The sequence below is a fragment of the Cupressus sempervirens genome, chromosome 9, assembly GCF_028749045.1.
Source record: "Cupressus sempervirens isolate cs-2001-9-10 chromosome 9, ASM2874904v1, whole genome shotgun sequence".
NCBI classification, from domain to species: Eukaryota; Viridiplantae; Streptophyta; class Pinopsida; order Cupressales; family Cupressaceae; genus Cupressus; species Cupressus sempervirens.
This window is the reverse complement of record NC_143126.1, coordinates 817,386,257-817,399,254: the sequence shown is the minus strand read 5'-3', so window position 1 is coordinate 817,399,254 and position 12,998 is coordinate 817,386,257. Positions and strand designations below refer to the sequence as shown.

The 12,998-nt window shown below is 32.8% G+C and overlaps 1 pseudogene; it reads left to right on the top strand.

Moving 5' to 3' along the window:
- Window positions 1-12,998, top strand: part of LOC149541194 (endoglucanase 1-like) — a 110,041-nt pseudogene that overhangs the window by 28,682 nt on the left and 68,361 nt on the right.

Genomic DNA, 12,998 nt, shown 5'->3' with positions numbered 1-12,998 from the left:
TATGCCTTATTACAACATGCAATAAATTTGTCTAAATGCATTCTAGGGATGCTTTGAGATTGCCTAAATGTTTTGTGCCATCTTGGACACTTATTAACCTCCTACTCTATACAAAATTGGTGTTTGACCACCTTATTTAGGACCTTGGGCCCCTGCACCAACTTTGGACATCTAAAGACTATGAGAGACTAGTATAGAAGGGCTCTAAAGCTAAACCCAAAGTACAAGCATCCTCCCATGTTGCCACAACTAAAGTGGAATGAAATCATTGAAGATGCAAAAGAGATGAGACTAAGAGATAAAGGAATTAACCCACCAACCGAAAAAAAAGGTATGTGGTAGTTTTAATATTATTATGCACAAATTAGTGATCTCTAGATATTCATTAAAATTCTTGACTTGATTATGATAACTATATGATCATTGTTTAAATTCACCTCTTCGTAGTGATGAATGTTAGAGTATGAATCAATTATTACATTATTATTTTTGTACATGTTTGATCATTATGAGATTTGATACCATATTTTTTTTGTTGCTATTGAAATTCATCCTAGCAAAATTATGAAGCCCTCTTACAACTTTATCGATACATCAATTTCTAAACAGCTTCACATTTTCTCTGCACGAGCATCACTTTCTTTATATAAAAGATTCTTTTGTATTTAAATAAATAATTTGCATATTTTTTGATTAGTTGAATAGGTTAAACAACATGATAGAATTCAATACCAATGCAAACAAACAAAATCAAGTATAGATCTTGATCTCTTCTTTCTCCTCATCAAAACTTGTTTGTTGATTTTGATCTTAGAGAGCATGGTGAATTTATCAAGATACAACTTCATTTTAGTGTTTGATGTAGGAGGCTGATGTATTTTCTACTTTTACCATTGAGTGCAATTTTCTTATAGATTTCTTTGTATTCTTTGGATAGATCTAACTAATGTATTGATTAAATATCTTATAATAATTCGCATACCAAAAGCTTTTCCCCCTTTCTATGGAACCATCCCAAAAACTCGAGGATATTACGATGTGTATATTTACCATTTATAATCATTTCTAATTCATACACTTCCTACCCTTGATTGGAATTTGGATTCGTATTTTTCACAACCACAACCTAGTTTTCACTTGGAAGGAATAAAGTTGGAATGGGTTTCCCATCTGAGGCATAATTGGTTTAGGGTAAGTTGTATTGCATTTCTAGAAATGGATGCATCTTATGAGAACTCAATTTTTGTTTGTGGGGTGGGGGGGATTAAAATTAATGGGGATTGCATCTGAGTCATAATAGGAAGAAGAAGAACTAATTTAGAAGAAGAAAAGAAATTTGAACATCATCCCAACCATCAGATTACTTGCAACAAGAGACTTTATGAATTAGTACTCTTAGTAGACCATAGGACTACGTGGTAACAATTAAGTAGCTTTGTATGAATGAGTACTTTAGCAGACAATAGGGCTGCAGTATAACAATAATGTAGTTTTGTATGAATGAGTATTGTGTATCACACCATAACAATAAGATAGTTTTGTGTATGCATATCTTTCTAGAGATGTTGAAAATATGTTTGAGATATCCCCATTTTCTACAATGAGTTTTCACCATAGAATTTTCTTCTTTGGCCATAAGGAGAAATACTAGCAATTTAGTTTTAAAAAATTGTGATGTTACAGAAATACAAAATGTGCATGTATACAAAAGTAGCTCAATAAGGGAATACACATAAAAAGAGTAATAGTTGATGAGATTATAAATTCTCATGTAAATGCGCCTTACGTTTTTCTTTAATGGTTAAAATTACATCCAAGAAAAATGTTAAAATGTACTTCCATGCTATGTATGTCCATCAAGTAGTTGTAAAGTTGTTTTTCTTTGTGATGTTCTGCAATATCAATAAACTTACAACTACTTTCTTATGGGTAAATGCATATGGTATCTATTATACATATCTTTCAAATTAAATTTTATCCATTTGAATCTAATTGAATCTAACATATTTCTAACATATTTAAAATTTTACATATATAGGCTGCAGGACACATCAAAGGTGACACAAGCTAGGAAAGAGAAGGTTGGTCAATGCCATCTTGGCTCTGGTGGATATATGAATTCAATCATGCCTTGTAAGTAGCAGTAACTAAAATTTCATATCAAATTTTTAATAGAAAATTACAAATAAGTAATACATTCAATATCGACAGTATTATACAAAAAATGTAGGGCATTGAATTCAATGTAGCACCCATAGAAGAGGAAAAAAAAATTGGTTTCAAGCAAGGCTATAAAGCAATGGTTGGCTACCATCGCACAGATTCCAGTGGCCAAATAGATGTAGAAGATCCTGGTGCACCAGTCCACACACAAGTAAATAGGCCTAATGAATAATAATAGTAATTGAGAACTTCATGAGAAATAATTAAATCTAATGTTAATTTTGAACAATGATAACAATGACCGCATTATATTTCATTACAACCTACTACTCCCGACACAGATCTTACTCATGATGACGAAGGCATGGATCCTGCACATGATGAAGACCTTTATGTGCATCACAATGATACATGTATATATTCAATTTCTATTGAAAATTAATCATGTAATTATTAATAAAATTTAACATCTTAAATTGCAATTGGTGTAACCTTTATGTGATAATTTTTGAGTATGCAGAGCATGATGTTAGTGTTGAGTATGTTGAGGTTGGGACTGAACAAAATGTGAGAGTAGATGATGTGGCACTATCAAGTAAAGAAAAATCCCTGTAGTGTTCTTTAGATTAATGAAATACTTATAACATTAAAAAATATTTAGAATTAAACACATTTATTTCTTATTGTAGGGGCGCATCAGCCTTGCCCTCAAAGAAAGAAGAGAAAGCCTCACATCATATGATCATAATCACAAGAGCCACGGGAGAATGTTGAAGATAGCTACAATGTGCCTATTAGCTTTTATCTTCAAAAAAAGAAAAAAAAGGAAGAAATGAATGTTAAAAACCTCATTTGATGATGAATGTGTTGATGGATTTTTATGAATGTTGCTTATTAATGAATTTAATGTCATGTTATTGAATATTATTATGTGATTATAATGATTGACGTGTTCATGAATTATTGATGAATGTTTAGTAATAATGAATTATATATCATGTTAATGGATGTTATGTGAATTTAATGATTGATGTGTTCACAAATTATTGATGAATGTTTATACGTATTAATTAATTATATGTCATGTTAATGAATGTTGCTTATTAATAAATTTTATGTAATATTATTAAATATTGTTATATGATTATAATGATTGACATGTTCATGAATTATTGATGAATGTTTATAGGTATTAATGAATTGTATGTCGTGTTAATGAATGTTATGTGAATATAATGATTGATGTGTTCAGAAATTATTGATGAATGTTTATATGTATGTTGTGCTAATGAATGTTATGTGATTATAATGATTCCATGATATAATTATGAAATGAATGAATGAAATATTTACTTAGTTGCTAATGGGGAATTCAAAGTGATTATGGGGTGGGGGGGGGTGGTGGAGGAGGCCAAATGAGCTTCCACCTTTATGTGGTTGGCCTTGTTAAGTAGAGAATATGAAAGGATTCTTGAGACCAAGTGAAGCTCAAACTAAACCTATCGAGTTGGGAGAAAACACTTAGACTTTCAACTTGGAGGCAAGTGGCATCCTTTAGTGGACTGGGCTGAAAGTGTACTAGATGCTTTTTTGCTTTGCGTTAACTTTTATCTTCATTAATTTTTCTATAAATCACCACACTGTGACTGAGGGATTCCAACATCAATCCATTGTGTTAGAAAAAATGGGGACTATAATGGAAATTGGGAGTTGAATTGTGGTCATAATGTTATTAGTTTTTTCTATCACAATAGAAGCCAACTATTACAATACTATGCATTACGTATATGCCAGGCGAGGCTCTTCTTTGTCTCATAACTAAAGATACGATCTCACTAAATCTCTTATTTTCTTTGAAGGCCAACATTTTGGGAAACTTCCAATTGATTAGAAAATGAGATGGCAAGGAGATTCTAGCCTTTTTGATGGTTCTGCTGAAAAGGTACATTAAAATTCTTTGAAAGCTTAAGTATACTAAGTTTTGATAGTTTTTGTTCAATAATGATGAAGTGGGTAAGCCTTTTAAGTGATAGTGGTCTAATACTATGTCCAACACCTTGTATCTTTAGCTCAAGGTGCTCTATTCTATTAAAAATAAAGTAGTTTTGATGTTTTTATATTGTTTATTGCCATTGTTATTGTGGCAAGTTGATTTGACAGGATGATATTACAACACAGGGGACAATGTGGAATTTGGGCTACCAATGATGTTCACTACCACAATTCTATTAAGGAGAGTTTTGGAGTTTGGAGGACGAATGGATGATGATCTCCCACATGTGAGGAATTCCATTCGTTGGGTATCTGATTACTTGCTCAAAGCCACTGCTCACCCAAAGACTATTTATGTACAAGTATTCTAGTGTTAAGTTTTAAGTTTTGAATATTTATTTTATTTGGATTTCAATGATAATGTTGTTACTTACTTATAATGGTTTTAGGTTGGGGACCCAAACTTGGATCACAAATGTTGGGAGAGGTCGAAGGGCATGGACACCCCTCACAATTTGTACAAGGTGGATGCTCAGAATTCAGGCTCTGATGTTGCTTCTGAAACTACTGCAGTTCTTACCGTGGTCTCCATTGTTTTCAAGTCGATAGACCACTCTTATTCTCAGCTCCTCCTCCAAACCTTGATTCAGGTAGAGAAATTATAACTCTTCATATTTTTATCTTTCTTAGTCTGATGATGGATCATTGAGTATGATCGAAAATGTTAAAAATCACACACAATCTTACCCATAAACATAAATAAAAAATCATAACTGTATACATTGTTATCTACAGATTTATGCTTTCAACATATGTTCATACAATGTACGTGTGTGATAATGAAGTCCAACTAGCTATTCTTCATAATCTTTTGTGTTGTTATTCAAGAGATTATCTTTTACATAAATGACATGTTTCATGCCTTTTGATCAAGTTTTCAATCAATATTGTGCATGTTGGTCACTTTCTAATGATTATATTGAGTGCGATAGGAAACACCCATAATACTAGTATCATTTTTATTAAGAATAATTTGTGTATGGTGATAGATATGATTATTAAAGTGACTTTTCTTTATACTCTAATATATATATATATATATATAGGTTTTCTTTATATTTTGTTACAAAAACTATTATATAGAATACTTATCCATGTAAAAATGTCCTATAATAAATTATATATAGTTGATCTCTATAGAAACCATCTCAAAATTGATTGATTCTCTTAGTTCTTACTGTGACAATGAGATGGTCTATGCAGGTGACTAGGTTTTTAAGTTTGCTAACAAATATAGAGGCGCATATAGTGATTCATTACAGTCTGACATTTTCCCATTTTATTTCTCTTATTTTGGACATCATGTAAGTATTTCCTACCATAAGCCTTCTAAATTAACTAATAAAAAAATTAAAAAGGAATATGCTAGATATACATTCATTAAATTTATGTAGGATGAATTACTTTGGGGAGTAGCATGGTTAAGAGAGCCACTACAAATGAATCTTACCTAAACTACATTCAAGTAAATGGCCATATGTTGGGTGTTGAGGAAAATGTGAATATATTTAGCTGGGATGATAAATATGCAGGAACTTGAGTCCTTCTAGCAAAGGTAATGAAGCTCAACAAATCTCCCATATTTTTCCAAGCCTTTTCTTTTGAATGGTTTGTTATTGAATGGGTATCATCTATTTTGAAATGGGACCTTGATAAAGTAATCAAAGAACTTTATGGAAAAACTATTGATGGTCCTAAGTTCAAGATACATGTTATTTTTAAAATTTCCATTCAAATAATTTTGTTCTTGTGCGCCCTTCCATTGAATATCACTTTTATTGTTTGTACATGAGAGTGTTGTTTCTATTTTAAAGCTCCTATGTTTGTAGTGTTGACCTAATATCAAAATATAGATTATAAAGTCCATTAGAATTCTCATTAGCTTCATTCACTGATATAGTTATGTGTCTGTTCAACTGTAGTTCCAAAGATACTTACTTCTTTGTTGATTTTCTCAATTAGGTAATGGTTGCAAATCCAATGGAGAAGGATAAGAAATGAAATCACAAAACAAAAAGAAAACAAGATGGGCCAAATTTGGAAATGAGAGAGAATGGAACTTGGATATGCAAATTGGAGTTGAAATTGTTTAATTTGATTGATGTGTTGGGTGTCCTAGTTTGAGGTTCTTGCAAATGACAAAAGGAGGAACAACTACAATTAGGAGGTCTTGTAGGCATGTCTCTTGAAAATATAGCAAAAATACCTGGTCATGTATGCTGGGTGCCCTAGTCCAAGATTCTTTTTCCTTTTTCAGAATTCCTTGCTACATTTGATAGTCTTCTTTATGCACCTTTTAATCTTTCACTCTCATAAATAAAATCACACACACAAAGAAAGGGGAAGAAGGGATGTGTTCTATAGGGGCTGGCTTGCCTAATTTAAACTCTATGTTGGTATTTCAACCTCTACAATAGCTAATCATGATGTAAAACAAACCTTGTTGCAAAGAGGGTTAGAGACTATAAAAATAGTGGAAATATTGAATATTACCTCAAGTATGAAACCCCAGGCATGAATACTCAAAAAAGTCTTGATGTTGTATGTTTTCATGATAGAGAAATGCATTATGATTGCTCATGAGTGCTGTAAGAAAGTTATATGCTTGAATTGATTGCTCCTTGATTGTAGATATGTGCTCAATTTATTTGAATATGCTTAATTGGATTTACTTGTAGGAACTAATTGTGGATAGGACTTTGAAATGAGATGGGGAGTTGTATTTTGTATGTAACTTACACTGTTACAACTTTTTTTTCTTAGGGAAGGCTGACACCAAAGGAAAATTCTCACAATTAGCAAAGCAAACATTCATATTTATAAACTTAGGGCCAAACTACCTAAATAGGGGTGCTCAATTCCCTAGTTGTAGTAGATTGAGCCATGAAAAGGTTATGAATAGGGGATGTAGACTATTTGAACTTTTCTTTTAAAACTATGATTGTTGTCGATATTTTGACGTAGCCTACTATCGAGGGTTTTAGAAGACTGTTGAATAATCTTTGGGCATCATCAATATTTCAACGCATCCTTCCTTTGATAGTATGGAAAAACCATTGAATATTCTCTAGTGTGAGTCAATATTTAAATGTGGCCCACCATCAACGATATGAAAAAACCATCAAATTATCTATGGATGTCATCGATATTTTGACATTTTGAACTAGTAGTCTGACGCTACCATGTTGCATAGATGGGGATGATTTTTGATGGAGTATCCCATCGATAAATTGATAGCTATGGAGTGTGTTGAACTTTCAACAAAATTTTAGTGATGTTTTTTAGTGTGGAAGCGTCAAACTTTTGACTATAAAGAGTTAGAAAACAGGTCCAACTTTATGAGTGGTTGGTCTAGTCAAGAGGATAGAGAAGGAGTTCTAGTTATTTCATTATATTATTTTGCAAGGAATAATATAGAGATTAGTTGGATATTGTGTTTGGTGGTCTTGCCTCTAAAGCTAGTTGGATAGTGGGTCCTTCTGCCTTCTACAACTCCTAACATGGTTGACACAACTCCTAACAAGGTTGCAATCTCTTAACATAGATCCAAAGTCTCATAATAGGGAATGATATGTACTAAATGTATTTCTTTGGCTCCTACTAGAGTCCATCCTCTTACAAGTAACTTTTATATTAGTACATCATGTTGTGGGTACCATCCCCACTAGGCTTTTGCCTCTAGTCAAGGGTTTCCCTAGTTAACATATTTGGTGTTATTGTGTTTGTGTATCTTCTTATGGTTGATGGTTATATTGTTCACATGGTTAAGGATTAATAATGTTGATAAATGTTTTAATAATTGGATAACTGATTCGCCCCCTTCTCAGTTATCTTGGTGGACTTAACTTTCTACCATTTGATCCATGAAAACTTTGGGATTTGAGTTACAATGATAGATCCATAAGAAATAGGTATTTGAAGTATGGATTAGATACTTATGGAACATACGTGATGGCTAGAAATGGACTAGAAAGCATGTGTATTTGGGCAAAAAGGGCCAAAATTGGACTCTAGAGGGTGAATTGCATGTTGGCAAAGATGGGCTTTTGTTTATATGGCCAAGAATGCAAGTTGGATGCATAGGAATGTGTGCAAAATGACAACTAGTGTATTTAAAAGTGTAACCTTTAACCAAAATTAGGATCTCTAGAGTTGATTATGTATATGAGCAATGTTAGTATGCTAATAGAAACCAAATTTAAATAAAGCTTCTACAAACTAAACAAAATTCATAAACTTCAAGATAGATTAAGATGAGCTCTCAATTGAGAATATGAGCCATTAATGGACTCTCTCAATAAGAAGCTCTCTTGTTGAGTGGCTTTGTCTAAATAGATAGGATGTATGCTCAAGCTTTATGCTTCAAAAAAGGCTTCAAATGGAGTTGAAATTTGGGTGTGAGTGTATGGTTTTGATGTAAAATGGCTTCTCAAAATGGCATTATGACTTTACTTCATGGATTATGTTATTTTTCAAAGGGGAATGATCCAATTTATAGGCAAGAGGCTCGAGGGATTGAGGGATAAGATGCAAGGATGGGAAAAAGCTCATGGAGGGCTCAAATTGCATGAGAGGAGAGCACATGGATTGTGCTTCCTTACAACCAATCAAGGAGTGACACATGTCACATGGTGAGAGGATGGAGGAAAGGGGAAGGATGAGTCAACAAAGGAGGCTCAAGGGATAAAATATTCATAAAGACCCTCATAATGGCTTGTAAGAGCAATAAAAGGGCTTGGAAGAGTCATTTATGGCCTAGTGGGCTTCATAAAGTTTTATGATTGAGATATTTTGAGGGAGATGAGAGCAATTTCGACTTGGACTTGATTAGGAGGGTTTTAAGCTTGCTTAGGATTGTGCAAATGATTAGAGGATGGATTAGGATGGTTTAGGATTAGCTTAGGGATAGGCAAGTGGATGGCATTTAATGAGGGTGGGTGAAGGAGGAGATATTTGTTAACTTTGGCTTGGGTTAGTAAGTCTTAACCCATTTTAGGGAATGTGACAAGGTTAGGAGGGGATTAAGATTAGGTTTAAAGACATCTTCTAGAAGAGTCTAGACTTTCGATGAGGATAAAGACTTTCTAGAATAGTCTAGAATTTCCTAGGATGAGGATGAAGACTTTCTAGAAGAGTCTAGAACTTCTTAGGATGAGGATAAATTAGATTTTTAGGAAATAAATAAAGTTTTATTTATTTCAAGGGTTTGGGTTGAGGAGATATTTATTAAAACTTTTTTAATAAACATGAGGATTAATATTTAATCTTAATTAAATATTTTGAGTTGGGATTAGGGGTAGGAAATGATGGGATTAGCCTTTAATCAAAATTAAAGAAGGATTAGAAGATTTTGGAAGAGGTTAGTGGTCTTAAGGAAATTGGCCAAGTTTTGGGCAAAAAATAAATTATTTATTTATTTTGGGTTTTTGGGTCAATTTATTAATTAAATAATTAATAAATAAGAAAATAATGTTTAAATAAGATTTAAACATTTTTGGGAGGGATTCTTTAATTAAATATTTTTAATTAAGATAAAGGGATTTAATGGCATAAAAATTAATTAATTAATTAATTAAATAATTAATTAATAAATGATGATGTCATTAGGAAATTTTCAAAAAATAAAAATACTTTATTTTCTAAAGGTTTTTAGGTGTCTACAGATTAAATATGGTGAAAATGGATCATTTTTACTTGAGGTAAAATTGTAATCGGGTTTGGAGGATGTAATTGCATGTGTTGGAAAATGGGTAAAGTATGTATTGGCATGAAAGGTGAAGACATGTAGATGCAGTTGCATTCTTGGATAGGATTCTTTAACTTTATTCCAAAAAAGAAACCAAAATCGAATTCTCCAAGAGTAAACATATGCACCAAATTAATGGATTTTGATGAATTAAAAGTTACAAATGTAAATCTTCATGTTCAAATACTTGGGCAATTTTGCATGTAGAAGGCAAAATGAAAGTTACAAACCCATGTAATGCAAATTTTTTTTGATGTAATCCATGTAGAAAGAAATTTTTGGGAAAAGAGGTGCCCTCCAAATGCACAAGTATGGGTCATTTTTGATGCCCTTGCTAAAAAAAATGATTCTCATATGCCAAATCTTGCATCAAAACTCCAAAATGCTTTCTCCATTTGCAAACACATGGGTTGGAAGTGCAAATTTTAGGGCATTTTTGACAAAAAAATGTGCCCTAGAAATGCAAATACATGAAATTGTTTTGTTGGGAATGATGAAAAATGTGGTCTCTTAATGCATATACATACATTCAAATGCCAAATCATAGCCTCCAAATGCAAACGCATAGGCTGGAAAAGCATTTTTGGTCAAAATGTGCCCTATAGATGCATACGTATGAGGTAGAAAAAAATGTTTAAAGATTTAGAATAAATGAGAGGGGGGGGGGGGGGGGGGGTATAAATCAGTTACTCAAGGTCCATAAGTACCATTTGAATAATCAAACATTATACATTATCCGCTCTTCTTATCTTGTTGTAACTCAGTCTCTACTATAAACTAATAGACATAATTACTCTAGTTCACTATCATATTATAACATACTTGTTGAATGTAAACATTTGAAATATAAAACACCATAAAACATTCAACACAAGTTTGACACTAGGATTTAACGAGGAAACCCAATTTGGGAAAAACCACTAGCAACATGTCACCACTTTTTCACTCTTTTGAAGTGAGCTCTGTTAGGAGCTAACCTTGTTAAAGGTTACAATACATACTGTTAAATGTGACCTAGTAAGAGGATTTAATTGCCTTGTTAGCAGTTGTCTTGTCAGAGGACTTTAGAACATTCCAATAGAATGTCACCTTGCTAAAGGATTTAAATAGACTGTTAGGTCAACCTTTGATTAAAAGGATTTCAATACAAACTATTTACAATGATTAGAAAGAAAGTAGTAAGGTTCATTCTATATGATTACAACCCACTTTGTAGTTTCAGATCTCTATTCAGTTCATGTGTTGATTCTCTAAGAAGGCTTCCTTGTCACCTCCATCTTTGATTCACTTAGCAACCCTTCAAGAAATCATCCTCCTCTTCACATCAAACTTAAGCCTTCTTCTTAGATTCATTTATCAACTTTAGTAACTTTGTTTCCTCTCACTAAAAGCATGCACAAACTCTTTGTTCTATCTCTTTTTGTCTCACACTTCATGCTTATGTCATATTCTTCATGCACTCTTTCACACACTCTATTCTTGTGCATCCACCCTTGTCCATTTCTTCTCTCTACCACACTTTCTACAAAATTTGGCTCTACACCTTCTTAAATAGGTGATTATGGTTTTCCATTTTCCATGATCACCATAGATCTTAGGGTTTATGATTCAATCCATCAGGTTCATTGTATTTTTCCATCTTCCTTCTTTTCTAAAAGCTTCTCATTGAATTCGATCATTAGGAATTTGACCTAATCCTCTCCTTGAATTAAATGATCCAACTCATCAATCTTGTCTTGAAAAAGGTTTTGATATCCCAAGAATCCAACCGAGTCAGTTGGAAATCACAATTCTTCATACACATTCAAAATACTATCATTTGGCCATTACTAAATTTTGATACTTGGTCATCACTAAATTGATTGGTTGTTGAAGAGCTTGAAATCAACTATCACTTAATCAATATTGATGCTTAGTAAAAATTGGATTTCCTCCAAACTTACCGTGGCTTGGTTGACACTAGCATTACTCAATATGAACTTCAAAATTATTTGATCTTTTACTCTTTCTCAGTCAAGATTTACATAAGTGATATATATGCACAGATTGCATTTGAATCTGAGTAGGACACAAAATATCTTAGATGGGGAACATATGATGAAAGGTTAAGGATAGTAGAATCTAAACTCCATAGAAAAGAGAGCAAGGAGAAAGTAGAGAAAGAAATAGATTTCATCCTCAAGGAATCAGGCATGTCAAGATAGGAATTCAATGAACTTTAGGGAATTGAGTTAGAAATGAAGGCCAATGGGTAGTCTAAATTGTTAGCAACAACACCTATTGTAGTGGCAAGACCCTCAAAAGAAGCACAGTGGCACAACCATGTGCACAAGCCTCTTTTGAACCATATGCAATAGTTGCACAAATGCAACTAGTTGGATCTAGCTATGAACAATCAAGGAGTCAACTAGAGGTGGAAGCACCTTCTGCATAGAGGAAGTCAGGAAGATTGGTAAAGGTTAAACAAGAATGTACAAAGAAAAGAGTAAAACATACCACCAGTAGACCAGGAAAGAGAAGGAAAACCATGTAAGTGAATAGTTCTAAAAGCTTAGAAGATGATACTAAAGATAGACCTATTGAACAAGATGGATAGGAAGCTAAGACAACTACAAGCAAGAAGGTATGGAAACCAAAGGTAGAGAATCTGAACATGTAGATTATGAATGATGATAATTTTGTACAATTAAATAAGTTGTATAGCATGTATAATAGTATGGATAGGAGGAAATTAGAGAATGCCATAATAAGAAACATGATTTTGAGGAATAAGAGATTTGATAGCATTCAGAATATAATTCCTGAAGACTTATACAATAGGTTGATTTATAGGAAGAGAAGAGTAGTTGGAGAAGATTTAAACATGTTGATCATATTCATAAACAAATTATGTGATGTTGAATCAAAAGAAGAAGTATTGAGCCCTTGTTGAGGAACAAAACAAGAGCAATTCTTCTAATGGGAGACAATTATGAAGAGGTTACACAAGAAACAAAAGAGGCAATAGTAAAGTACATGTCCTCAGTGCCTAAGGAGA